General features: G+C 39.7%; 35 non-coding genes across 35 annotated transcripts; all 35 read left to right on the plus strand.

The window, feature by feature from the left end:
• The first annotated feature begins 65 nt into the window (after positions 1-65).
• Positions 66-136, plus strand: TRNAE-CUC (transfer RNA glutamic acid (anticodon CUC)). The gene has a single exon. It is a non-coding gene; the product is annotated as a tRNA-Glu (tRNA).
• Positions 137-663: 527 nt separating this feature from the next.
• Positions 664-735, plus strand: TRNAE-CUC (transfer RNA glutamic acid (anticodon CUC)). Its single transcript has one exon. It is a non-coding gene; the product is annotated as a tRNA-Glu (tRNA).
• Positions 736-1,262: 527 nt separating this feature from the next.
• TRNAE-CUC (transfer RNA glutamic acid (anticodon CUC)) lies at positions 1,263-1,334 on the plus strand. Its single transcript has one exon. It is a non-coding gene; the product is annotated as a tRNA-Glu (tRNA).
• Positions 1,335-2,460: 1,126 nt separating this feature from the next.
• On the plus strand, positions 2,461-2,532 carry TRNAE-CUC (transfer RNA glutamic acid (anticodon CUC)). The gene has a single exon. It is a non-coding gene; the product is annotated as a tRNA-Glu (tRNA).
• Positions 2,533-3,059: 527 nt separating this feature from the next.
• On the plus strand, positions 3,060-3,131 carry TRNAE-CUC (transfer RNA glutamic acid (anticodon CUC)). The gene has a single exon. It is a non-coding gene; the product is annotated as a tRNA-Glu (tRNA).
• Positions 3,132-3,658: 527 nt separating this feature from the next.
• On the plus strand, positions 3,659-3,730 carry TRNAE-CUC (transfer RNA glutamic acid (anticodon CUC)). Its single transcript has one exon. It is a non-coding gene; the product is annotated as a tRNA-Glu (tRNA).
• Positions 3,731-4,257: 527 nt separating this feature from the next.
• TRNAE-CUC (transfer RNA glutamic acid (anticodon CUC)) lies at positions 4,258-4,329 on the plus strand. Its single transcript has one exon. It is a non-coding gene; the product is annotated as a tRNA-Glu (tRNA).
• A 527-nt stretch (positions 4,330-4,856) lies between these two features.
• Positions 4,857-4,928, plus strand: TRNAE-CUC (transfer RNA glutamic acid (anticodon CUC)). The gene has a single exon. It is a non-coding gene; the product is annotated as a tRNA-Glu (tRNA).
• A 527-nt stretch (positions 4,929-5,455) lies between these two features.
• Positions 5,456-5,526, plus strand: TRNAE-CUC (transfer RNA glutamic acid (anticodon CUC)). Its single transcript has one exon. It is a non-coding gene; the product is annotated as a tRNA-Glu (tRNA).
• A 527-nt stretch (positions 5,527-6,053) lies between these two features.
• On the plus strand, positions 6,054-6,125 carry TRNAE-CUC (transfer RNA glutamic acid (anticodon CUC)). Its single transcript has one exon. It is a non-coding gene; the product is annotated as a tRNA-Glu (tRNA).
• A 1,126-nt stretch (positions 6,126-7,251) lies between these two features.
• Positions 7,252-7,323, plus strand: TRNAE-CUC (transfer RNA glutamic acid (anticodon CUC)). The gene has a single exon. It is a non-coding gene; the product is annotated as a tRNA-Glu (tRNA).
• Positions 7,324-7,850: 527 nt separating this feature from the next.
• On the plus strand, positions 7,851-7,922 carry TRNAE-CUC (transfer RNA glutamic acid (anticodon CUC)). The gene has a single exon. It is a non-coding gene; the product is annotated as a tRNA-Glu (tRNA).
• Positions 7,923-8,449: 527 nt separating this feature from the next.
• TRNAE-CUC (transfer RNA glutamic acid (anticodon CUC)) lies at positions 8,450-8,521 on the plus strand. Its single transcript has one exon. It is a non-coding gene; the product is annotated as a tRNA-Glu (tRNA).
• A 527-nt stretch (positions 8,522-9,048) lies between these two features.
• TRNAE-CUC (transfer RNA glutamic acid (anticodon CUC)) lies at positions 9,049-9,120 on the plus strand. The gene has a single exon. It is a non-coding gene; the product is annotated as a tRNA-Glu (tRNA).
• A 527-nt stretch (positions 9,121-9,647) lies between these two features.
• Positions 9,648-9,719, plus strand: TRNAE-CUC (transfer RNA glutamic acid (anticodon CUC)). The gene has a single exon. It is a non-coding gene; the product is annotated as a tRNA-Glu (tRNA).
• Positions 9,720-10,246: 527 nt separating this feature from the next.
• TRNAE-CUC (transfer RNA glutamic acid (anticodon CUC)) lies at positions 10,247-10,318 on the plus strand. Its single transcript has one exon. It is a non-coding gene; the product is annotated as a tRNA-Glu (tRNA).
• A 527-nt stretch (positions 10,319-10,845) lies between these two features.
• TRNAE-CUC (transfer RNA glutamic acid (anticodon CUC)) lies at positions 10,846-10,917 on the plus strand. Its single transcript has one exon. It is a non-coding gene; the product is annotated as a tRNA-Glu (tRNA).
• Positions 10,918-11,444: 527 nt separating this feature from the next.
• On the plus strand, positions 11,445-11,516 carry TRNAE-CUC (transfer RNA glutamic acid (anticodon CUC)). The gene has a single exon. It is a non-coding gene; the product is annotated as a tRNA-Glu (tRNA).
• A 527-nt stretch (positions 11,517-12,043) lies between these two features.
• Positions 12,044-12,115, plus strand: TRNAE-CUC (transfer RNA glutamic acid (anticodon CUC)). Its single transcript has one exon. It is a non-coding gene; the product is annotated as a tRNA-Glu (tRNA).
• Positions 12,116-12,642: 527 nt separating this feature from the next.
• Positions 12,643-12,714, plus strand: TRNAE-CUC (transfer RNA glutamic acid (anticodon CUC)). Its single transcript has one exon. It is a non-coding gene; the product is annotated as a tRNA-Glu (tRNA).
• A 527-nt stretch (positions 12,715-13,241) lies between these two features.
• TRNAE-CUC (transfer RNA glutamic acid (anticodon CUC)) lies at positions 13,242-13,313 on the plus strand. Its single transcript has one exon. It is a non-coding gene; the product is annotated as a tRNA-Glu (tRNA).
• A 527-nt stretch (positions 13,314-13,840) lies between these two features.
• Positions 13,841-13,911, plus strand: TRNAE-CUC (transfer RNA glutamic acid (anticodon CUC)). The gene has a single exon. It is a non-coding gene; the product is annotated as a tRNA-Glu (tRNA).
• Positions 13,912-14,438: 527 nt separating this feature from the next.
• TRNAE-CUC (transfer RNA glutamic acid (anticodon CUC)) lies at positions 14,439-14,510 on the plus strand. The gene has a single exon. It is a non-coding gene; the product is annotated as a tRNA-Glu (tRNA).
• A 1,126-nt stretch (positions 14,511-15,636) lies between these two features.
• On the plus strand, positions 15,637-15,708 carry TRNAE-CUC (transfer RNA glutamic acid (anticodon CUC)). The gene has a single exon. It is a non-coding gene; the product is annotated as a tRNA-Glu (tRNA).
• Positions 15,709-16,235: 527 nt separating this feature from the next.
• Positions 16,236-16,307, plus strand: TRNAE-CUC (transfer RNA glutamic acid (anticodon CUC)). The gene has a single exon. It is a non-coding gene; the product is annotated as a tRNA-Glu (tRNA).
• Positions 16,308-16,834: 527 nt separating this feature from the next.
• Positions 16,835-16,905, plus strand: TRNAE-CUC (transfer RNA glutamic acid (anticodon CUC)). The gene has a single exon. It is a non-coding gene; the product is annotated as a tRNA-Glu (tRNA).
• Positions 16,906-17,432: 527 nt separating this feature from the next.
• On the plus strand, positions 17,433-17,504 carry TRNAE-CUC (transfer RNA glutamic acid (anticodon CUC)). The gene has a single exon. It is a non-coding gene; the product is annotated as a tRNA-Glu (tRNA).
• A 1,126-nt stretch (positions 17,505-18,630) lies between these two features.
• TRNAE-CUC (transfer RNA glutamic acid (anticodon CUC)) lies at positions 18,631-18,702 on the plus strand. The gene has a single exon. It is a non-coding gene; the product is annotated as a tRNA-Glu (tRNA).
• A 527-nt stretch (positions 18,703-19,229) lies between these two features.
• On the plus strand, positions 19,230-19,301 carry TRNAE-CUC (transfer RNA glutamic acid (anticodon CUC)). The gene has a single exon. It is a non-coding gene; the product is annotated as a tRNA-Glu (tRNA).
• A 527-nt stretch (positions 19,302-19,828) lies between these two features.
• Positions 19,829-19,900, plus strand: TRNAE-CUC (transfer RNA glutamic acid (anticodon CUC)). Its single transcript has one exon. It is a non-coding gene; the product is annotated as a tRNA-Glu (tRNA).
• A 527-nt stretch (positions 19,901-20,427) lies between these two features.
• On the plus strand, positions 20,428-20,499 carry TRNAE-CUC (transfer RNA glutamic acid (anticodon CUC)). Its single transcript has one exon. It is a non-coding gene; the product is annotated as a tRNA-Glu (tRNA).
• A 527-nt stretch (positions 20,500-21,026) lies between these two features.
• Positions 21,027-21,098, plus strand: TRNAE-CUC (transfer RNA glutamic acid (anticodon CUC)). The gene has a single exon. It is a non-coding gene; the product is annotated as a tRNA-Glu (tRNA).
• A 527-nt stretch (positions 21,099-21,625) lies between these two features.
• TRNAE-CUC (transfer RNA glutamic acid (anticodon CUC)) lies at positions 21,626-21,697 on the plus strand. Its single transcript has one exon. It is a non-coding gene; the product is annotated as a tRNA-Glu (tRNA).
• A 527-nt stretch (positions 21,698-22,224) lies between these two features.
• On the plus strand, positions 22,225-22,296 carry TRNAE-CUC (transfer RNA glutamic acid (anticodon CUC)). The gene has a single exon. It is a non-coding gene; the product is annotated as a tRNA-Glu (tRNA).
• Positions 22,297-22,823: 527 nt separating this feature from the next.
• Positions 22,824-22,895, plus strand: TRNAE-CUC (transfer RNA glutamic acid (anticodon CUC)). Its single transcript has one exon. It is a non-coding gene; the product is annotated as a tRNA-Glu (tRNA).
• The last annotated feature ends 10 nt before the right edge of the window (positions 22,896-22,905 follow it).

Raw genomic sequence — 22,905 nt, forward strand, 5'->3', positions numbered from 1 at the left:
TATTCCATTGCACTTCATTCAGAGAACTTCCTTTTCTATCATGGAGTGTTCACCTACTTCATCACTCCCTGGTGGTCTAGTGGTTAGATTCGGCGCTCTCACTGCCGCGGCCTGGGTTCGATTCCCGGTCAGGGAAAGGGAGGTCTTCTGACTGTTTTTGACGAAAACACAGACTTATCAAACGTAAAAAAATCTTACACTTCAGAGCATCATTTCTCATATGAAATCGTCTTTAAGTAGACTTGAGAAGCTGTGAGTGTTCAAAACAGATCATGGAAATTGATAACAAAGGGTGAGATGTCTTTCTAAATGAATTTTTGCTACTAAAAGACTTGTGCTCTTGTAGAAAAGAGAATTTTGTCAGAACTATTCAGGCCATATTTGATATCTGAATCATCAATGTCTTCTTTCGCACCAGTACAATTTATAATGGAGCCAGGAACTCTCAACATCTAGCTCCTCAAAATTATCTTTTCTTGGTGCCAGTACTATACATCAAGGAGGCAAAACTGCTGTGTGGTAAACTTGAAAATTGCTATACATGACCAATCTTCCTCTCCTTTCTTGTAAAACTGATTCCTAGTAGCCCTTTTCCTCATATTCCATTGCACTTCATTCAGAGAACTTCCTTTTCTATCATGGAGTGTTCACCAACTTCATCACTCCCTGGTGGTCTAGTGGTTAGGATTCGGCGCTCTCACCGCCGCGGCCCGGGTTCGATTCCCGGTCAGGGAAAGGGAGGTCTTCTGACTGTTTTTGACGAAAACACAGATTTATCAAACGTAAAAAAATCTTACACTTCAGAGCATCATTTCTCATATGAAATCGTCTTTAAGTAGACTTGAGAAGCTGTGAGTGGTCAAAACAGATCATGGAAATTGATAACAAAGGGTGAGATGTCTTTCTAAATGAATTTTTGCTACTAAAAGACTTGTGCTCTTGTAGAAAAGAGAATTTTGTCAGAACTATTCAGGCCATGTTTGATATCTGAATCATCAATGTCTTCTTTCGCACCAGTACAATTTATAATGGAGCCAGGAACTCTCAACATCTAGCTCCTCAAAATCATCTTTTTTTGGTGCCAGTACTATACATCAAGGAGGCAAAACTGCTGTGTGGTAAACTTGAAAATTGCTATACATGACCAATCTTCCTCTCCTTTCTTGTAAAACTGATTCCTAGTAGCCCTTTTCCTCATATTCCATTGCACTTCATTCAGAGAACTTCCTTTTCTATCATGGAGTGTTCACCTACTTCATCACTCCCTGGTGGTCTAGTGGTTAGGATTCGGCACTCTCACCGCCGCGGCCTGGGTTCGATTCCCGGTCAGGGAAAGGGAGGTATTCTGACTGTTTTTGACAAAAACACAGACTTATCAAACGTAAAAAAATCTTACACTTCAAAGCATCATTTCTCATATGAAATCGTCTTTAATTAGACTTGAGAAGCTGTGAGTGGTCAAAACAGATCATGGAAATTGATAACAAAGGGTGAGATGTCTTTCTAAATGAATTTTTGCTACTAAAAGACTTGTGCTCTTGTAGAAAAGAGAATTTTGTCAGAACTATTCTGGCCATGTTTGATATCTGAATCATCAATGTCTTCTTTCGCACCAGTACAATTTATAATGGAGCCAGGAACTCTCAACATCTAGCTCCTCAAAATCATCTTTTTTTGGTGCCAGTACTATACATCAAGGAGGCAAAACTGCTGTGTGGTAAACTTGAAAATTGCTATACATGACCAATCTTCCTCTTCTTTCTTGTAAAACTGATTCCTAGTAGCCCTTTTCCTCATATTCCATTGCACTTCATTCAGAGAACTTCCTTTTCTATCATGGAGTGTTCACCTACTTCATCACTCCCTGGTGGTCTAGTGGTTAGGATTCGGCGCTCTCACCGCCGCGGCCCGGGTTTGATTGCTGGTCAGGGAAAGGGAGGTCTTCTGACTGTTTTTGACAAAAACACAGACTTATCAAACGTAAAAAAATCTTACACTTCAAAGCATCATTTCTCATATGAAATCGTCTTTAATTAGACTTGAGAAGCTGTGAGCGGTCAAAACAGATCATTGAAATTGATAACAAAGGGTGAGATGTCTTTCTAAATGAATTTTTGCTACTAAAAGACTTGTGCTCTTGTAGAAAAGAGAATTTTGTCAGAACTATTCAGGCCATGTTTGATATCTGAATCATCAATGTCTTCTTTCGCACCAGTACAATTTATAATGGAGCCAGGAACTCTCAACATCTAGCTCCTCAAAATCATCTTTTTTTGGTGCCAGTACTATACATCAAGGAGGCAAAACTGCTGTGTGGTAAACTTGAAAATTGCTATACATGATCAATCTTCCTCTCCTTTCTTGTAAAACTGATTCCTAGTAGCCTTTTTCCTCATATTCCATTGCACTTCATTCAGAGAACTTCCTTTTCTATCATGGAGTGTTCACCTACTTCATCACTCCCTGGTGGTCTAGAGGTTAGGATTCGGCGCTCTCACCGCCGCGGCCCGGGTTCGATTCCCGGTCAGGGAAAGGGAGGTCTTCTGACTGTTTTTGACGAAAACACAGATTTATCAAACGTAAAAAAATCTTACACTTCAGAGCATCATTTCTCATATGAAATCGTCTTTAAGTAGACTTGAGAAGCTGTGAGTGGTCAAAACAGATCATGGAAATTGATAACAAAGGGTGAGATGTCTTTCTAAATGAATTTTTGCTACTAAAAGACTTGTGCTCTTGTAGAAAAGAGAATTTTGTCAGAACTATTCAGGCCATGTTTGATATCTGAATCATCAATGTCTTCTTTCGCACCAGTACAATTTATAATGGAGCCAGGAACTCTCAACATCTAGCTCCTCAAAATCATCTTTTTTTGGTGCCAGTACTATACATCAAGGAGGCAAAACTGCTGTGTGGTAAACTTGAAAATTGCTATACATGACCAATCTTCCTCTTCTTTCTTGTAAAACTGATTCCTAGTAGCCCTTTTCCTCATATTCCATTGCACTTCATTCAGAGAACTTCCTTTTCTATCATGGAGTGTTCACCTACTTCATCACTCCCTGGTGGTCTAGTGGTTAGGATTCGGCGCTCTCACCGCCGCGGCCTGGGTTCGATTGCCGGTCAGGGAAAGGGAGGTCTTCTGACTGTTTTTGACAAAAACACAGACTTATCAAACGTAAAAAAATCTTACACTTCAAAGCATCATTTCTCATATGAAATCGTCTTTAATTAGACTTGAGAAGCTGTGAGTGGTCAAAACAGATCATGGTAATTGATAACAAAGGGTGAGATGTCTTTCTAAATGAATTTTTGCTACTAAAAGACTTGTGCTCTTGTAGAAAAGAGAATTTTGTCAGAACTATTCAGGCCATGTTTGATATCTGAATCATCAATGTCTTCTTTCGCACCAGTACAATTTATAATGGAGCCAGGAACTCTCAACATCTAGCTCCTCAAAATCATCTTTTTTTGGTGCCAGTACTATACATCAAGGAGGCAAAACTGCTGTGTGGTAAACTTGAAAATTGCTATACATGACCAATCTTCCTCTCCTTTCTTGTAAAACTGATTCCTAGTAGCCCTTTTCCTCATATTCCATTGCACTTCATTCAGAGAACTTCCTTTTCTATCATGGAGTGTTCACCTACTTCATCACTCCCTGGTGGTCTAGTGGTTAGGATTCGGCGCTCTCACCGCCGCGGCCCGGGTTCGATTCCCGGTCAGGAAAAGGGAGGTATTCTGACTGTTTTTGACAAAAACACAGACTTATCAAACGTAAAAAAATCTTACACTTCAAAGCATCATTTCTCATATGAAATCGTCTTTAATTAGACTTGAGAAGCTGTGAGTGGTCAAAACAGATCATGGAAATTGATAACAAAGGGTGAGATGTCTTTCTAAATGAATTTTTGCTACTAAAAGACTTGTGCTCTTGTAGAAAAGAGAATTTTGTCAGAACTATTCAGGCCATGTTTGATATCTGAATCATCAATGTCTTCTTTCGCACCAGTACAATTTATAATGGAGCCAGGAACTCTCAACATCTAGCTCCTCAAAATCATCTTTTTTTGGTGCCAGTACTATACATCAAGGAGGCAAAACTGCTGTGTGGTAAACTTGAAAATTGCTATACATGATCAATCTTCCTCTCCTTTCTTGTAAAACTGATTCCTAGTAGCCCTTTTCCTCATATTCCATTGCACTTCATTCAGAGAACTTCCTTTTCTATCATGGAGTGTTCACCTACTTCATCACTCCCTGGTGGTCTAGTGGTTAGGATTCGGCGCTCTCACCGCCGCGGCCCGGGTTCGATTCCCGGTCAGGGAAAGCGAGGTCTTCTGACTGTTTTTGACAAAAACACAGATTTATCAAACGTAAAAAAATCTTACACTTCAGAGCATCATTTCTCATATGAAATCGTCTTTAAGTAGACTTGAGAAGCTGTGAGTGGTCAAAACAGATCATGGAAATTGATAACAAAGGGTGAGATGTCTTTCTAAATGAATTTTTGCTACTAAAAGACTTGTGCTCTTGTAGAAAAGAGAATTTTGTCAGAACTATTCAGGCCATGTTTGATATCTGAATCATCAATGTCTTCTTTCGCACCAGTACAATTTATAATGGAGCCAGGAACTCTCAACATCTAGCTCCTCAAAATCATCTTTTTTTGGTGCCAGTACTATACATCAAGGAGGCAAAACTGCTGTGTGGTAAACTTGAAAATTGCTATACATGACCAATCTTCCTCTCCTTTCTTGTAAAACTGATTCCTAGTAGCCCTTTTCCTCATATTCCATTGCACTTCATTCAGAGAACTTCCTTTTCTATCATGGAGTGTTCACCTACTTCATCACTCCCTGGTGGTCTAGTGGTTAGGATTCGGCGCTCTCACCGCCGCGGCCCGGGTTCGATTCCTGGTCAGGGAAAGGGAGGTCTTCTGACTGTTTTTGACAAAAACACAGACTTATCAAACGTAAAAAAATCTTACACTTCAAAGCATCATTTCTCATATGAAATCGTCTTTAATTAGACTTGAGAAGCTGTGAGTGGTCAAAACAGATCATGGAAATTGATAACAAAGGGTGAGATGTCTTACTAAATGAATTTTTGCTACTAAAAGACTTGTGCTCTTGTAGAAAAGAGAATTTTGTCAGAACTATTCAGGCCATGTTTGATATCTGAATCATCAATGTCTTCTTTCGCACCAGTACAATTTATAATGGAGCCAGGAACTCTCAACATCTAGCTCCTCAAAATCATCTTTTTTTGGTGCCAGTACTATACATCAAGGAGGCAAAACTGCTGTGTGGTAAACTTGAAAATTGCTATACATGACCAATCTTCCTCTCCTTTCTTGTAAAACTGATTCCTAGTAGCCCTTTTCCTCATATTCCATTGCACTTCATTCAGAGAACTTCCTTTTCTATCATGGAGTGTTCACCTACTTCATCACTCCCTGGTGGTCTAGTGGTTAGATTCGGCGCTCTCACTGCCGCGGCCCGGGTTCGATTCCCGGTCAGGGAAAGGGAGGTCTTCTGACTGTTTTTGACGAAAACACAGATTTATCAAACGTAAAAAAATCTTACACTTCAGAGCATCATTTCTCATATGAAATCGTCTTTAAGTAGACTTGAGAAGCTGTGAGTGTTCAAAACAGATCATGGAAATTGATAACAAAGGGTGAGATGTCTTTCTAAATGAATTTTTGCTACTAAAAGACTTGTGCTCTTGTAGAAAAGAGAATTTTGTCAGAACTATTCAGGCCATATTTGATATCTGAATCATCAATGTCTTCTTTCGCACCAGTACAATTTATAATGGAGCCAGGAACTCTCAACATCTAGCTCCTCAAAATTATCTTTTCTTGGTGCCAGTACTATACATCAAGGAGGCAAAACTGCTGTGTGGTAAACTTGAAAATTGCTATACATGACCAATCTTCCTCTCCTTTCTTGTAAAACTGATTCCTAGTAGCCCTTTTCCTCATATTCCATTGCACTTCATTCAGAGAACTTCCTTTTCTATCATGGAGTGTTCACCAACTTCATCACTCCCTGGTGGTCTAGTGGTTAGGATTCGGCGCTCTCACCGCCGCGGCCCGGGTTCGATTCCCGGTCAGGGAAAGGGAGGTCTTCTGACTGTTTTTGACGAAAACACAGATTTATCAAACGTAAAAAAATCTTACACTTCAGAGCATCATTTCTCATATGAAATCGTCTTTAAGTAGACTTGAGAAGCTGTGAGTGGTCAAAACAGATCATGGAAATTGATAACAAAGGGTGAGATGTCTTTCTAAATGAATTTTTGCTACTAAAAGACTTGTGCTCTTGTAGAAAAGAGAATTTTGTCAGAACTATTCAGGCCATGTTTGATATCTGAATCATCAATGTCTTCTTTCGCACCAGTACAATTTATAATGGAGCCAGGAACTCTCAACATCTAGCTCCTCAAAATCATCTTTTTTTGGTGCCAGTACTATACATCAAGGAGGCAAAACTGCTGTGTGGTAAACTTGAAAATTGCTATACATGACCAATCTTCCTCTCCTTTCTTGTAAAACTGATTCCTAGTAGCCCTTTTCCTCATATTCCATTGCACTTCATTCAGAGAACTTCCTTTTCTATCATGGAGTGTTCACCTACTTCATCACTCCATGGTGGTCTAGTGGTTAGGATTCGGCACTCTCACCGCCGCGGCCTGGGTTCGATTCCCGGTCAGGGAAAGGGAGGTATTCTGACTGTTTTTGACAAAAACACAGACTTATCAAACGTAAAAAAATCTTACACTTCAAAGCATCATTTCTCATATGAAATCGTCTTTAATTAGACTTGAGAAGCTGTGAGTGGTCAAAACAGATCATGGAAATTGATAACAAAGGGTGAGATGTCTTTCTAAATGAATTTTTGCTACTAAAAGACTTGTGCTCTTGTAGAAAAGAGAATTTTGTCAGAACTATTCTGGCCATGTTTGATATCTGAATCATCAATGTCTTCTTTCGCACCAGTACAATTTATAATGGAGCCAGGAACTCTCAACATCTAGCTCCTCAAAATCATCTTTTTTTGGTGCCAGTACTATACATCAAGGAGGCAAAACTGCTGTGTGGTAAACTTGAAAATTGCTATACATGACCAATCTTCCTCTTCTTTCTTGTAAAACTGATTCCTAGTAGCCCTTTTCCTCATATTCCATTGCACTTCATTCAGAGAACTTCCTTTTCTATCATGGAGTGTTCACCTACTTCATCACTCCCTGGTGGTCTAGTGGTTAGGATTCGGCGCTCTCACCGCCGCGGCCCGGGTTTGATTGCCGGTCAGGGAAAGGGAGGTCTTCTGACTGTTTTTGACAAAAACACAGACTTATCAAATGTAAAAAAATCTTACACTTCAAAGCATCATTTCTCATATGAAATCGTCTTTAATTAGACTTGAGAAGCTGTGAGTGGTCAAAACAGATCATGGAAATTGATAACAAAGGGTGAGATGTCTTTCTAAATGAATTTTTGCTACTAAAAGACTTGTGCTCTTGTAGAAAAGAGAATTTTGTCAGAACTATTCAGGCCATGTTTGATATCTGAATCATCAATGTCTTCTTTCGCACCAGTACAATTTATAATGGAGCCAGGAACTCTCAACATCTAGCTCCTCAAAATCATCTTTTTTTGGTGCCAGTACTATACATCAAGGAGGCAAAACTGCTGTGTGGTAAACTTGAAAATTGCTATACATGATCAATCTTCCTCTCCTTTCTTGTAAAACTGATTCCTAGTAGCCCTTTTCCTCATATTCCATTGCACTTCATTCAGAGAACTTCCTTTTCTATCATGGAGTGTTCACCTACTTCATCACTCCCTGGTGGTCTAGAGGTTAGGATTCGGCGCTCTCACCGCCGCGGCCCGGGTTCGATTCCCGGTCAGGGAAAGGGAGGTCTTCTGACTGTTTTTGACGAAAACACAGATTTATCAAACGTAAAAAAATCTTACACTTCAGAGCATCATTTCTCATATGAAATCGTCTTTAAGTAGACTTGAGAAGCTGTGAGTGGTCAAAACAGATCATGGAAATTGATAACAAAGGGTGAGATGTCTTTCTAAATGAATTTTTGCTACTAAAAGACTTGTGCTCTTGTAGAAAAGAGAATTTTGTCAGAACTATTCAGGCCATGTTTGATATCTGAATCATCAATGTCTTCTTTCGCACCAGTACAATTTATAATGGAGCCAGGAACTCTCAACATCTAGCTCCTCAAAATCATCTTTTTTTGGTGCCAGTACTATACATCAAGGAGGCAAAACTGCTGTGTGGTAAACTTGAAAATTGCTATACATGACCAATCTTCCTCTTCTTTCTTGTAAAACTGATTCCTAGTAGCCCTTTTCCTCATATTCCATTGCACTTCATTCAGAGAACTTCCTTTTCTATCATGGAGTGTTCACCTACTTCATCACTCCCTGGTGGTCTAGTGGTTAGGATTCGGCGCTCTCACCGCCGCGGCCCGGGTTCGATTGCCGGTCAGGGAAAGGGAGGTCTTCTGACTGTTTTCGACAAAAACACAGACTTATCAAACGTAAAAAAATCTTACACTTCAAAGCATCATTTCTCATATGAAATCGTCTTTAATTAGACTTGAGAAGCTGTGAGTGGTCAAAACAGATCATGGTAATTGATAACAAAGGGTGAGATGTCTTTCTAAATGAATTTTTGCTACTAAAAGACTTGTGCTCTTGTAGAAAAGAGAATTTTGTCAGAACTATTCAGGCCATGTTTGATATCTGAATCATCAATGTCTTCTTTCGCACCAGTACAATTTATAATGGAGCCAGGAACTCTCAACATCTAGCTCCTCAAAATCATCTTTTTTTGGTGCCAGTACTATACATCAAGGAGGCAAAACTGCTGTGTGGTAAACTTGAAAATTGCTATACATGACCAATCTTCCTCTCCTTTCTTGTAAAACTGATTCCTAGTAGCCCTTTTCCTCATATTCCATTGCACTTCATTCAGAGAACTTCCTTTTCTATCATGGAGTGTTCACCTACTTCATCACTCCCTGGTGGTCTAGTGGTTAGGATTCGGCGCTCTCACCGCCGCGGCCCGGGTTCGATTCCCGGTCAGGGAAAGCGAGGTCTTCTGACTGTTTTTGACAAAAACACAGACTTATCAAACGTAAAAAAATCTTACACTTCAAAGCATCATTTCTCATATGAAATCGTCTTTAATTAGACTTGAGAAGCTGTGAGTGGTCAAAACAGATCATGGAAATTGATAACAAAGGGTGAGATGTCTTTCTAAATGAATTTTTGCTACTAAAAGACTTGTGCTCTTGTAGAAAAGAGAATTTTGTCAGAACTATTCAGGCCATGTTTGATATCTGAATCATCAATGTCTTCTTTCGCACCAGTACAATTTATAATGGAGCCAGGAACTCTCAACATCTAGCTCCTCAAAATCATCTTTTTTTGGTGCCAGTACTATACATCAAGGAGGCAAAACTGCTGTGTGGTAAACTTGAAAATTGCTATACATGACCAATCTTCCTCTTCTTTCTTGTAAAACTGATTCCTAGTAGCCCTTTTCCTCATATTCCATTGCACTTCATTCAGAGAACTTCCTTTTCTATCATGGAGTGTTCACCTACTTCATCACTCCCTGGTGGTCTAGTGGTTAGGATTCGGCGCTCTCACCGCCGCGGCCCGGGTTCGATTGCCGGTCAGGGAAAGGGAGGTCTTCTGACTGTTTTTGACAAAAACACAGACTTATCAAACGTAAAAAAATCTTACACTTCAAAGCATCATTTCTCATATGAAATCGTCTTTAATTAGACTTGAGAAGCTGTGAGTGGTCAAAACAGATCATGGAAATTGATAACAAAGGGTGAGATGTCTTTCTAAATGAATTTTTGCTACTAAAAGACTTGTGCTCTTGTAGAAAAGAGAATTTTGTCAGAACTATTCAGGCCATGTTTGATATCTGAATCATCAATGTCTTCTTTCGCACCAGTACAATTTATAATGGAGCCAGGAACTCTCAACATCTAGCTCCTCAAAATCATCTTTTTTTGGTGCCAGTACTATACATCAAGGAGGCAAAACTGCTGTGTGGTAAACTTGAAAATTGCTATACATGACCAATCTTCCTCTTCTTTCTTGTAAAACTGATTCCTAGTAGCCCTTTTCCTCATATTCCATTGCACTTCATTCAGAGAACTTCCTTTTCTATCATGGAGTGTTCACCTACTTCATCACTCCCTGGTGGTCTAGTGGTTAGGATTCGGCGCTCTCACCGCCGCGGCCCGGGTTCGATTGCCGGTCAGGGAAAGGGAGGTCTTCTGACTGTTTTTGACAAAAACACAGACTTATCAAACGTAAAAAAATCTTACACTTCAAAGCATCATTTCTCATATGAAATCGTCTTTAATTAGACTTGAGAAGCTGTGAGTGGTCAAAACAGATCATGGAAATTGATAACAAAGGGTGAGATGTCTTTCTAAATGAATTTTTGCTACTAAAAGACTTGTGCTCTTGTAGAAAAGAGAATTTTGTCAGAACTATTCAGGCCATGTTTGATATCTGAATCATCAATGTCTTCTTTCGCACCAGTACAATTTATAATGGAGCCAGGAACTCTCAACATCTAGCTCCTCAAAATCATCTTTTTTTGGTGCCAGTACTATACATCAAGGAGGCAAAACTGCTGTGTGGTAAACTTGAAAATTGCTATACATGATCAATCTTCCTCTCCTTTCTTGTAAAACTGATTCCTAGTAGCCCTTTCCCTCATATTCCATTGCACTTCATTCAGAGAACTTCCTTTTCTATCATGGAGTGTTCACCTACTTCATCACTCCCTGGTGGTCTAGAGGTTAGGATTCGGCGCTCTCACCGCCGCGGTCCGGGTTCGATTCCCGGTCAGGGAAAGGGAGGTCTTCTGACTGTTTGTGACGAAAACACAGATTTATCAAACGTAAAAAAATCTTACACTTCAGAGCATCATTTCTCATATGAAATCGTCTTTAAGTAGACTTGAGAAGCTGTGAGTGGTCAAAACAGATCATGGAAATTGATAACAAAGGGTGAGATGTCTTTCTAAATGAATTTTTGCTACTAAAAGACTTGTGCTCTTGTAGAAAAGAGAATTTTGTCAGAACTATTCAGGCCATGTTTGATATCTGAATCATCAATGTCTTCTTTCGCACCAGTACAATTTATAATGGAGCCAGGAACTCTCAACATCTAGCTCCTCAAAATCATCTTTTTTTGGTGCCAGTACTATACATCAAGGAGGCAAAACTGCTGTGTGGTAAACTTGAAAATTGCTATACATGACCAATCTTCCTCTTCTTTCTTGTAAAACTGATTCCTAGTAGCCCTTTTCCTCATATTCCATTGCACTTCATTCAGAGAACTTCCTTTTCTATCATGGAGTGTTCACCTACTTCATCACTCCCTGGTGGTCTAGTGGTTAGGATTCGGCGCTCTCACCGCCGCGGCCCGGGTTCGATTGCCGGTCAGGGAAAGGGAGGTCTTCTGACTGTTTTTGACAAAAACACAGACTTATCAAACGTAAAAAAATCTTACACTTCAAAGCATCATTTCTCATATGAAATCGTCTTTAATTAGACTTGAGAAGCTGTGAGTGGTCAAAACAGATCATGGTAATTGATAACAAAGGGTGAGATGTCTTTCTAAATGAATTTTTGCTACTAAAAGACTTGTGCTCTTGTAGAAAAGAGAATTTTGTCAGAACTATTCAGGCCATGTTTGATATCTGAATCATCAATGTCTTCTTTCGCACCAGTACAATTTATAATGGAGCCAGGAACTCTCAACATCTAGCTCCTCAAAATCATCTTTTTTTGGTGCCAGTACTATACATCAAGGAGGCAAAACTGCTGTGTGGTAAACTTGAAAATTGGTATACATGACCAATCTTCCTCTCCTTTCTTGTAAAACTGATTCCTAGTAGCCCTTTTCCTCATATTCCATTGCACTTCATTCAGAGAACTTCCTTTTCTATCATGGAGTGTTCACCTACTTCATCACTCCCTGGTGGTCTAGTGGTTAGGATTCGGCGCTCTCACCGCCGCGGCCCGGGTTCGATTGCCGGTCAGGGAAAGGGAGGTCTTCTGACTGTTTTTGACAAAAACACAGACTTATCAAACGTAAAAAAATCTTACACTTCAAAGCATCATTTCTCATATGAAATCGTCTTTAATTAGACTTGAGAAGCTGTGAGTGGTCAAAACAGATCATGGTAATTGATAACAAAGGGTGAGATGTCTTTCTAAATGAATTTTTGCTACTAAAAGACTTGTGCTCTTGTAGAAAAGAGAATTTTGTCAGAACTATTCAGGCCATGTTTGATATCTGAATCATCAATGTCTTCTTTCGCACCAGTACAATTTATAATGGAGCCAGGAACTCTCAACATCTAGCTCCTCAAAATCATCTTTTTTTGGTGCCAGTACTATACATCAAGGAGGCAAAACTGCTGTGTGGTAAACTTGAAAATTGCTATACATGATCAATCTTCCTCTCCTTTCTTGTAAAACTGATTCCTAGTAGCCCTTTTCCTCATATTCCATTGCACTTCATTCAGAGAACTTCCTTTTCTATCATGGAGTGTTCACCTACTTCATCACTCCCTGGTGGTCTAGTGGTTAGGATTCGGCGCTCTCACCGCCGCGGCCCGGGTTCGATTCCCGGTCAGGGAAAGCGAGGTCTTCTGACTGTTTTTGACAAAAACACAGATTTATCAAACGTAAAAAAATCTTACACTTCAGAGCATCATTTCTCATATGAAATCGTCTTTAAGTAGACTTGAGAAGCTGTGAGTGGTCAAAACAGATCATGGAAATTGATAACAAAGGGTGAGATGTCTTTCTAAATGAATTTTTGCTACTAAAAGACTTGTGCTCTTGTAGAAAAGAGAATTTTGTCAGAACTATTCAGGCCATGTTTGATATCTGAATCATCAATGTCTTCTTTCGCACCAGTACAATTTATAATGGAGCCAGGAACTCTCAACATCTAGCTCCTCAAAATCATCTTTTTTTGGTGCCAGTACTATACATCAAGGAGGCAAAACTGCTGTGTGGTAAACTTGAAAATTGCTATACATGACCAATCTTCCTCTCCTTTCTTGTAAAACTGATTCCTAGTAGCCCTTTTCCTCATATTCCATTGCACTTCATTCAGAGAACTTCCTTTTCTATCATGGAGTGTTCACCTACTTCATCACTCCCTGGTGGTCTAGTGGTTAGGATTCGGCGCTCTCACCGCCGCGGCCCGGGTTCGATTCCTGGTCAGGGAAAGGGAGGTCTTCTGACTGTTTTTGACAAAAACACAGACTTATCAAACGTAAAAAAATCTTACACTTCAAAGCATCATTTCTCATATGAAATCGTCTTTAATTAGACTTGAGAAGCTGTGAGTGGTCAAAACAGATCATGGAAATTGATAACAAAGGGTGAGATGTCTTACTAAATGAATTTTTGCTACTAAAAGACTTGTGCTCTTGTAGAAAAGAGAATTTTGTCAGAACTATTCAGGCCATGTTTGATATCTGAATCATCAATGTCTTCTTTCGCACCAGTACAATTTATAATGGAGCCAGGAACTCTCAACATCTAGCTCCTCAAAATCATCTTTTTTTGGTGCCAGTACTATACATCAAGGAGGCAAAACTGCTGTGTGGTAAACTTGAAAATTGCTATACATGACCAATCTTCCTCTCCTTTCTTGTAAAACTGATTCCTAGTAGCCCTTTTCCTCATATTCCATTGCACTTCATTCAGAGAACTTCCTTTTCTATCATGGAGTGTTCACCTACTTCATCACTCCCTGGTGGTCTAGTGGTTAGATTCGGCGCTCTCACTGCCGCGGCCAGGGTTCGATTCCCGGTCAGGGAAAGGGAGGTCTTCTGACTGTTTTTGACGAAAACACAGATTTATCAAACGTAAAAAAATCTTACACTTCAGAGCATCATTTCTCATATGAAATCGTCTTTAAGTAGACTTGAGAAGCTGTGAGTGTTCAAAACAGATCATGGAAATTGATAACAAAGGGTGAGATGTCTTTCTAAATGAATTTTTGCTACTAAAAGACTTGTGCTCTTGTAGAAAAGAGAATTTTGTCAGAACTATTCAGGCCATATTTGATATCTGAATCATCAATGTCTTCTTTCGCACCAGTACAATTTATAATGGAGCCAGGAACTCTCAACATCTAGCTCCTCAAAATTATCTTTTCTTGGTGCCAGTACTATACATCAAGGAGGCAAAACTGCTGTGTGGTAAACTTGAAAATTGCTATACATGACCAATCTTCCTCTCCTTTCTTGTAAAACTGATTCCTAGTAGCCCTTTTCCTCATATTCCATTGCACTTCATTCAGAGAACTTCCTTTTCTATCATGGAGTGTTCACCAACTTCATCACTCCCTGGTGGTCTAGTGGTTAGGATTCGGCGCTCTCACCGCCGCGGCCCGGGTTCGATTCCCGGTCAGGGAAAGGGAGGTCTTCTGACTGTTTTTGACGAAAACACAGATTTATCAAACGTAAAAAAATCTTACACTTCAGAGCATCATTTCTCATATGAAATCGTCTTTAAGTAGACTTGAGAAGCTGTGAGTGGTCAAAACAGATCATGGAAATTGATAACAAAGGGTGAGATGTCTTTCTAAATGAATTTTTGCTACTAAAAGACTTGTGCTCTTGTAGAAAAGAGAATTTTGTCAGAACTATTCAGGCCATGTTTGATATCTGAATCATCAATGTCTTCTTTCGCACCAGTACAATTTATAATGGAGCCAGGAACTCTCAACATCTAGCTCCTCAAAATCATCTTTTTTTGGTGCCAGTACTATACATCAAGGAGGCAAAACTGCTGTGTGGTAAACTTGAAAATTGCTATACATGACCAATCTTCCTCTCCTTTCTTGTAAAACTGATTCCTAGTAGCCCTTTTCCTCATATTCCATTGCACTTCATTCAGAGAACTTCCTTTTCTATCATGGAGTGTTCACCTACTTCATCACTCCATGGTGGTCTAGTGGTTAGGATTCGGCACTCTCACCGCCGCGGCCTGGGTTCGATTCCCGGTCAGGGAAAGGGAGGTATTCTGACTGTTTTTGACAAAAACACAGACTTATCAAACGTAAAAAAATCTTACACTTCAAAGCATCATTTCTCATATGAAATCGTCTTTAATTAGACTTGAGAAGCTGTGAGTGGTCAAAACAGATCATGGAAATTGATAACAAAGGGTGAGATGTCTTTCTAAATGAATTTTTGCTACTAAAAGACTTGTGCTCTTGTAGAAAAGAGAATTTTGTCAGAACTATTCTGGCCATGTTTGATATCTGAATCATCAATGTCTTCTTTCGCACCAGTACAATTTATAATGGAGCCAGGAACTCTCAACATCTAGCTCCTCAAAATCATCTTTTTTTGGTGCCAGTACTATACATCAAGGAGGCAAAACTGCTGTGTGGTAAACTTGAAAATTGCTATACATGACCAATCTTCCTCTTCTTTCTTGTAAAACTGATTCCTAGTAGCCCTTTTCCTCATATTCCATTGCACTTCATTCAGAGAACTTCCTTTTCTATCATGGAGTGTTCACCTACTTCATCACTCCCTGGTGGTCTAGTGGTTAGGATTCGGCGCTCTCACCGCCGCGGCCCGGGTTTGATTGCCGGTCAGGGAAAGGGAGGTCTTCTGACTGTTTTTGACAAAAACACAGACTTATCAAATGTAAAAAAATCTTACACTTCAAAGCATCATTTCTCATATGAAATCGTCTTTAATTAGACTTGAGAAGCTGTGAGTGGTCAAAACAGATCATGGAAATTGATAACAAAGGGTGAGATGTCTTTCTAAATGAATTTTTGCTACTAAAAGACTTGTGCTCTTGTAGAAAAGAGAATTTTGTCAGAACTATTCAGGCCATGTTTGATATCTGAATCATCAATGTCTTCTTTCGCACCAGTACAATTTATAATGGAGCCAGGAACTCTCAACATCTAGCTCCTCAAAATCATCTTTTTTTGGTGCCAGTACTATACATCAAGGAGGCAAAACTGCTGTGTGGTAAACTTGAAAATTGCTATACATGATCAATCTTCCTCTCCTTTCTTGTAAAACTGATTCCTAGTAGCCCTTTTCCTCATATTCCATTGCACTTCATTCAGAGAACTTCCTTTTCTATCATGGAGTGTTCACCTACTTCATCACTCCCTGGTGGTCTAGAGGTTAGGATTCGGCGCTCTCACCGCCGCGGCCCGGGTTCGATTCCCGGTCAGGGAAAGGGAGGTCTTCTGACTGTTTTTGACGAAAACACAGATTTATCAAACGTAAAAAAATCTTACACTTCAGAGCATCATTTCTCATATGAAATCGTCTTTAAGTAGACTTGAGAAGCTGTGAGTGGTCAAAACAGATCATGGAAATTGATAACAAAGGGTGAGATGTCTTTCTAAATGAATTTTTGCTACTAAAAGACTTGTGCTCTTGTAGAAAAGAGAATTTTGTCAGAACTATTCAGGCCATGTTTGATATCTGAATCATCAATGTCTTCTTTCGCACCAGTACAATTTATAATGGAGCCAGGAACTCTCAACATCTAGCTCCTCAAAATCATCTTTTTTTGGTGCCAGTACTATACATCAAGGAGGCAAAACTGCTGTGTGGTAAACTTGAAAATTGCTATACATGACCAATCTTCCTCTCCTTTCTTGTAAAACTGATTCCTAGTAGCCCTTTTCCTCATATTCCATTGCACTTCATTCAGAGAACTTCCTTTTCTATCATGGAGTGTTCACCTACTTCATCACTCCCTGGTGGTCTAGTGGTTAGATTCGGCGCTCTCACTGCCGCGGCCCGGGTTCGATTCCCGGTCAGGGAAAGGGAGGTCTTCTGACTGTTTTTGACGAAAACACAGATTTATCAAACGTAAAAAAATCTTACACTTCAGAGCATCATTTCTCATATGAAATCGTCTTTAAGTAGACTTGAGAAGCTGTGAGTGTTCAAAACAGATCATGGAAATTGATAACAAAGGGTGAGATGTCTTTCTAAATGAATTTTTGCTACTAAAAGACTTGTGCTCTTGTAGAAAAGAGAATTTTGTCAGAACTATTCAGGCCATATTTGATATCTGAATCATCAATGTCTTCTTTCGCACCAGTACAATTTATAATGGAGCCAGGAACTCTCAACATCTAGCTCCTCAAAATTATCTTTTCTTGGTGCCAGTACTATACATCAAGGAGGCAAAACTGCTGTGTGGTAAACTTGAAAATTGCTATACATGACCAATCTTCCTCTCCTTTCTTGTAAAACTGATTCCTAGTAGCCCTTTTCCTCATATTCCATTGCACTTCATTCAGAGAACTTCCTTTTCTATCATGGAGTGTTCACCAACTTCATCACTCCCTGGTGGTCTAGTGGTTAGGATTCGGCGCTCTCACCGCCGCGGCCCGGGTTCGATTCCCGGTCAGGGAAAGGGAGGTCTTCTGACTGTTTTTGACGAAAACACAGATTTATCAAACGTAAAAAAATCTTACACTTCAGAGCATCATTTCTCATATGAAATCGTCTTTAAGTAGACTTGAGAAGCTGTGAGTGGTCAAAACAGATCATGGAAATTGATAACAAAGGGTGAGATGTCTTTCTAAATGAATTTTTGCTACTAAAAGACTTGTGCTCTTGTAGAAAAGAGAATTTTGTCAGAACTATTCAGGCCATGTTTGATATCTGAATCATCAATGTCTTCTTTCGCACCAGTACAATTTATAATGGAGCCAGGAACTCTCAACATCTAGCTCCTCAAAATCATCTTTTTTTGGTGCCAGTACTATACATCAAGGAGGCAAAACTGCTGTGTGGTAAACTTGAAAATTGCTATACATGACCAATCTTCCTCTCCTTTCTTGTAAAACTGATTCCTAGTAGCCCTTTTCCTCATATTCCATTGCACTTCATTCAGAGAACTTCCTTTTCTATCATGGAGTGTTCACCTACTTCATCACTCCATGGTGGTCTAGTGGTTAGGATTCGGCACTCTCACCGCCGCGGCCTGGGTTCGATTCCCGGTCAGGGAAAGGGAGGTATTCTGACTGTTTTTGACAAAAACACAGACTTATCAAACGTAAAAAAATCTTACACTTCAAAGCATCATTTCTCATATGAAATCGTCTTTAATTAGACTTGAGAAGCTGTGAGTGGTCAAAACAGATCATGGAAATTGATAACAAAGGGTGAGATGTCTTTCTAAATGAATTTTTGCTACTAAAAGACTTGTGCTCTTGTAGAAAAGAGAATTTTGTCAGAACTATTCTGGCCATGTTTGATATCTGAATCATCAATGTCTTCTTTCGCACCAGTACAATTTATAATGGAGCCAGGAACTCTCAACATCTAGCTCCTCAAAATCATCTTTTTTTGGTGCCAGTACTATACATCAAGGAGGCAAAACTGCTGTGTGGTAAACTTGAAAATTGCTATACATGACCAATCTTCCTCTTCTTTCTTGTAAAACTGATTCCTAGTAGCCCTTTTCCTCATATTCCATTGCACTTCATTCAGAGAACTTCCTTTTCTATCATGGAGTGTTCACCTACTTCATCACTCCCTGGTGGTCTAGTGGTTAGGATTCGGCGCTCTCACCGCCGCGGCCCGGGTTTGATTGCCGGTCAGGGAAAGGGAGGTCTTCTGACTGTTTTTGACAAAAACACAGACTTATCAAATGTAAAAAAATCTTACACTTCAAAGCATCATTTCTCATATGAAATCGTCTTTAATTAGACTTGAGAAGCTGTGAGTGGTCAAAACAGATCATGGAAATTGATAACAAAGGGTGAGATGTCTTTCTAAATGAATTTTTGCTACTAAAAGACTTGTGCTCTTGTAGAAAAGAGAATTTTGTCAGAACTATTCAGGCCATGTTTGATATCTGAATCATCAATGTCTTCTTTCGCACCAGTACAATTTATAATGGAGCCAGGAACTCTCAACATCTAGCTCCTCAAAATCATCTTTTTTTGGTGCCAGTACTATACATCAAGGAGGCAAAACTGCTGTGTGGTAAACTTGAAAATTGCTATACATGATCAATCTTCCTCTCCTTTCTTGTAAAACTGATTCCTAGTAGCCCTTTTCCTCATATTCCATTGCACTTCATTCAGAGAACTTCCTTTTCTATCATGGAGTGTTCACCTACTTCATCACTCCCTGGTGGTCTAGAGGTTAGGATTCGGCGCTCTCACCGCCGCGGCCCGGGTTCGATTCCCGGTCAGGGAAAGGGAGGTCTTCTGACTGTTTTTGACGAAAACACAGATTTATCAAACGTAAAAAAATCTTACACTTCAGAGCATCATTTCTCATATGAAATCGTCTTTAAGTAGACTTGAGAAGCTGTGAGTGGTCAAAACAGATCATGGAAATTGATAACAAAGGGTGAGATGTCTTTCTAAATGAATTTTTGCTACTAAAAGACTTGTGCTCTTGTAGAAAAGAGAATTTTGTCAGAACTATTCAGGCCATGTTTGATATCTGAATCATCAATGTCTTCTTTCGCACCAGTACAATTTATAATGGAGCCAGGAACTCTCAACATCTAGCTCCTCAAAATCATCTTTTTTTGGTGCCAGTACTATACATCAAGGAGGCAAAACTGCTGTGTGGTAAACTTGAAAATTGCTATACATGACCAATCTTCCTCTTCTTTCTTGTAAAACTGATTCCTAGTAGCCCTTTTCCTCATATTCCATTGCACTTCATTCAGAGAACTTCCTTTTCTATCATGGAGTGTTCACCTACTTCATCACTCCCTGGTGGTCTAGTGGTTAGGATTCGGCGCTCTCACCGCCGCGGCCCGGGTTCGATTGCCGGTCAGGGAAAGGGAGGTCTTCTGACTGTTTTTGACAAAAACACAGACTTATCAAACGTAAAAAAATCTTACACTTCAAAGCATCATTTCTCATATGAAATCGTCTTTAATTAGACTTGAGAAGCTGTGAGTGGTCAAAACAGATCATGGTAATTGATAACAAAGGGTGAGATGTCTTTCTAAATGAATTTTTGCTACTAAAAGACTTGTGCTCTTGTAGAAAAGAGAATTTTGTCAGAACTATTCAGGCCATGTTTGATATCTGAATCATCAATGTCTTCTTTCGCACCAGTACAATTTATAATGGAGCCAGGAACTCTCAACATCTAGCTCCTCAAAATCATCTTTTTTTGGTGCCAGTACTATACATCAAGGAGGCAAAACTGCTGTGTGGTAAACTTGAAAATTGCTATACATGACCAATCTTCCTCTCCTTTCTTGTAAAACTGATTCCTAGTAGCCCTTTTCCTCATATTCCATTGCACTTCATTCAGAGAACTTCCTTTTCTATCATGGAGTGTTCACCTACTTCATCACTCCCTGGTGGTCTAGTGGTTAGGATTCGGCGCTCTCACCGCCGCGGCCCGGGTTCGATTCCCGGTCAGGGAAAGCGAGGTCTTCTGACTGTTTTTGACAAAAACACAGACTTATCAAACGTAAAAAAATCTTACACTTCAAAGCATCATTTCTCATATGAAATCGTCTTTAATTAGACTTGAGAAGCTGTGAGTGGTCAAAACAGATCATGGAAATTGATAACAAAGGGTGAGATGTCTTTCTAAATGAATTTTTGCTACTAAAAGACTTGTGCTCTTGTAGAAAAGAGAATTTTGTCAGAACTATTCAGGCCATGTTTGATATCTGAATCATCAATGTCTTCTTTCGCACCAGTACAATTTATAATGGAGCCAGGAACTCTCAACATCTAGCTCCTCAAAATCATCTTTTTTTGGTGCCAGTACTATACATCAAGGAGGCAAAACTGCTGTGTGGTAAACTTGAAAATTGCTATACATGACCAATCTTCCTCTTCTTTCTTGTAAAACTGATTCCTAGTAGCCCTTTTCCTCATATTCCATTGCACTTCATTCAGAGAACTTCCTTTTCTATCATGGAGTGTTCACCTACTTCATCACTCCCTGGTGGTCTAGTGGTTAGGAATTGGCGCTCTCACCGCCGCGGCCCGGGTTCGATTGCCGGTCAGGGAAAGGGAGGTCTTCTGACTGTTTTTGACAAAAACACAGACTTATCAAACGTAAAAAAATCTTACACTTCAAAGCATCATTTCTCATATGAAATCGTCTTTAATTAGACTTGAGAAGCTGTGAGTGGTCAAAACAGATCATGGAAATTGATAACAAAGGGTGAGATGTCTTTCTAAATGAATTTTTGCTACTAAAAGACTTGTGCTCTTGTAGAAAAGAGAATTTTGTCAGAACTATTCAGGCCATGTTTGATATCTGAATCATCAATGTCTTCTTTCGCACCAGTACAATTTATAATGGAGCCAGGAACTCTCAACATCTAGCTCCTCAAAATCATCTTTTTTTGGTGCCAGTACTATACATCAAGGAGGCAAAACTGCTGTGTGGTAAACTTGAAAATTGCTATACATGACCAATCTTCCTCTTCTTTCTTGTAAAACTGATTCCTAGTAGCCCTTTTCCTCATATTCCATTGCACTTCATTCAGAGAACTTCCTTTTCTATCATGGAGTGTTCACCTACTTCATCACTCCCTGGTGGTCTAGTGGTTAGGATTCGGCGCTCTCACCGCCGCGGCCCGGGTTCGATTGCCGGTCAGGGAAAGGGAGGTCTTCTGACTGTTTTTGACAAAAACACAGACTTATCAAACGTAAAAAAATCTTACACTTCAAAGCATCATTTCTCATATGAAATCGTCTTTAATTAGACTTGAGAAGCTGTGAGTGGTCAAAACAGATCATGGAAATTGATAACAAAGGGTGAGATGTCTTTCTAAATGAATTTTTGCTACTAAAAGACTTGTGCTCTTGTAGAAAAGAGAATTTTGTCAGAACTATTCAGGCCATGTTTGATATCTGAATCATCAATGTCTTCTTTCGCACCAGTACAATTTATAATGGAGCCAGGAACTCTCAACATCTAGCTCCTCAAAATCATCTTTTTTTGGTGCCAGTACTATACATCAAGGAGGCAAAACTGCTGTGTGGTAAACTTGAAAATTGCTATACATGATCAATCTTCCTCTCCTTTCTTGTAAAACTGATTCCTAGTAGCCCTTTCCCTCATATTCCATTGCACTTCATTCAGAGAACTTCCTTTTCTATCATGGAGTGTTCACCTACTTCATCACTCCCTGGTGGTCTAGAGGTTAGGATTCGGCGCTCTCACCGCCGCGGCCCGGGTTCGATTCCCGGTCAGGGAAAGGGAGGTCTTCTGACTGTTTTTGACAAAAACACAGATTTATCAAACGTAAAAAAATCTTACACTTCAGAGCATCATTTCTCATATGAAATCGTCTTTAAGTAGACTTGAGAAGCTGTGAGTGGTCAAAACAGATCATGGAAATTGATAACAAAGGGTGAGATGTCTTTCTAAATGAATTTTTGCTACTAAAAGACTTGTGCTCTTGTAGAAAAGAGAATTTTGTCAGAACTATTCAGGCCATGTTTGATATCTGAATCATCAATGTCTTCTTTCGCACCAGTACAATTTATAATGGAGCCAGGAACTCTCAACATCTAGCTCCTCAAAATCATCTTTTTTTGGTGCCAGTACTATACATCAAGGAGGCAAAACTGCTGTGTGGTAAACTTGAAAATTGCTATACATGACCAATCTTCCTCTCCTTTCTTGTAAAACTGATTCCTAGTAGCCCTTTTCCTCATATTCCATTGCACTTCATTCAGAGAACTTCCTTTTCTATCATGGAGTGTTCACCTACTTCATCACTCCCTGGTGGTCTAGTGGTTAGGATTCGGCGCTCTCACCGCCGCGGCCCGGGTTCGATTGCCGGTCAGGGAAAGGGAGGTCT

The sequence above is a fragment of the Pseudophryne corroboree genome, chromosome 8 (genome assembly GCF_028390025.1).
Source record: "Pseudophryne corroboree isolate aPseCor3 chromosome 8, aPseCor3.hap2, whole genome shotgun sequence".
NCBI lineage: Eukaryota > Metazoa > Chordata > Amphibia > Anura > Myobatrachidae > Pseudophryne > Pseudophryne corroboree.